Source organism: Microtus ochrogaster, linkage group LG4 (genome assembly GCF_000317375.1).
Source record: "Microtus ochrogaster isolate Prairie Vole_2 linkage group LG4, MicOch1.0, whole genome shotgun sequence".
In the NCBI taxonomy this organism is placed as follows: domain Eukaryota; kingdom Metazoa; phylum Chordata; class Mammalia; order Rodentia; family Cricetidae; genus Microtus; species Microtus ochrogaster.
This window is the reverse complement of record NC_022030.1, coordinates 56,163,351-56,165,622: the sequence shown is the minus strand read 5'-3', so window position 1 is coordinate 56,165,622 and position 2,272 is coordinate 56,163,351.

The following is a 2,272-nucleotide window of genomic DNA, read 5'->3' as shown; positions in this document are numbered from 1 at the left end:
TCCCCAGGGCACTGGAACAGCCTATTTTTCGGGGTTTTGTTCCATATATTTATTTAGCTGGGGGAGATGCTGTGGCTCTTGCACCTACAAGTCAGAGATCACCTTGCAGGAGTCAGTTCTCTTTATCCGCTGTGTGACAAAACTCGGGTCATCAGGCGTGGCGGGAAGAGCCTTTACCAGCTGAGCTGTCTCCCTGGCTCCTTGAGTCATCTGAGATAGGTCTTGCTATGCAGACTAAGCTGGCTTTGAACTTACGACCATTCTGCCTCAGTCCCCCAAGTGCTGGGGATATTTGCCACATACCAGGGGATGAACCAAACACCCACAAATTTTGGGATCATTTCTGGACTCTATTCTCTATTGCACTACTGTCCCTTGGACTAATATCACAATATCAATGTTTTACTGGTTTATAAGTCTTGATATTTGGTAGATTAACCATTTCTGTTTCCCTCTCTCCTTTTCTCTTCTCTCCCTCCCTCCCTTTCACCCTCTCCCCCTTCCCTTTATTTTTGGTGGGCACAGGGTCTTGCTCTGTAACTTGGCCTGGTTTCCTTGCCGTCACGCATTGCTAAATCCAGCTTCCTGCCCTTCAGTGTCATCTTTGCAGTTCAGTTCTGATTTCCAGGGAAATTTTAGAATTAGCCTATCTTGCTTGAAACAGCCCCTGAGATTTTTATTCAGCATATCGTTTAATCAGCTGGTAAATTCGGGGAAAATTAGCACTCGAGTCTAATTGTCTACTAACGTGGTTTACTTCCCCCTCCTACTTAGACTACTTTGATTTTTTTTTTGCTGAGGGGGGGAGCATTTTCCTATATATAGATATATTTCCTTTTAAATCAACAATATATTTATTTAATGTATATGAACAATTTTAAATGATTGAGATATTTAACCATCACCCCTTCGCTTCCTTGTGTGTGTGTGTGCATCTATGTAGCAGGTGTACCAGGTTTGCAAGATCTAGTTAGCATCCGGATTTATCTAGTAGCTCACACTTGCTAGAGAAGCACTCTAAGGTATAGTACCAGTCTGTGCATCCCCCTTTTTTGTATATAAACCTTAAACATGGACCCCATAAGGTCCTGGGGTTAGCCTTGAGCTTTTGATTCTCTTGCCTTCTGCCCCAGGTCCCTGAATATCAGACCTGGCTGGTATTGCATATTGGATGCTAATGATATCATTAAAATGTTACAGTGTTTTATTGTAATATATATATATATATATACATACACAATTTAAAAAATATTGACCTTGTGTCTAGTGATGTTGCTGCATTCATTATTGATTTTTCTCCAATCTCTTTTTACTTTCCTTAAACAAAATCCTGTAAACTCTGAATAATAAACACATTTTATTTCCTCTATTCCATCTCAATGTCTTTTATTTTTAGCTCTGATCTCAGTTTAATGTTGATTAGAAATAACAGTAGTAGCATTTTTGTCTTGGTCCTAATTATCATGGAGAAATCTAACAAAATTTCACTATGGTTAAAATACTTAAGGTGTGTACATGATGTCTGAGCCCGAGTGCGGGCAAGGAGGGCAGCTGCACAGCAAGGTAGCCTGGCCTGGGTGTAGGAGCCTGTGTGGGGTGTGGACAGCATCATCTGGACATGGTACCGTTCAGGATGCCAAGGCCCGGGAACATGGTTACCAGCATGTACAGAGGAAGGAGCCGTCTAAGGCAAAAAGCTTTTAACCCTTTGAGAGCACAGGAGAGCTTTCCCATCATGCATGACCCAGCACAGGTGTCAGTGAGACAGGAGAGAGTGTCCTTTAGGAAGTAAGGACAGGGACCAAGGTTGATCATGGTGGACCATGAGCTAGCCACATAGTGCACATACATGACCACTTCCTTGAATGGAGGAGTAATTGTGTTGGGCCTACAGAGTATGCATAGAGTGTGTGGACTCAATAAACTGAAAAATGACCATTTATCCTAGGCAGTGGTAGCACACACCTTTAATCCCAGTACTAGGGAGGCAGAGGCAGGGATACCTCTGAATTCAAGGCCAACCTTATCTAGACAGGATAGCCAGAGCTACACAGAGAAATCACGTCTCAAAAAACAAAAACAAACAACAAAAAAACAAACATGTCCAGTTCCAGGAGATATTACTCAGTCTCCATCCACTTCCCATCACAAGATCCATACAAGACAACTAGACAGAGCAGCATACCAATGCTTCTTCCTTATAGTGCCTCCTACATTCACTCTTTATTTTTTTCTTTCTTTTTTTATTTTATTTTATTATTATTTTTTATTT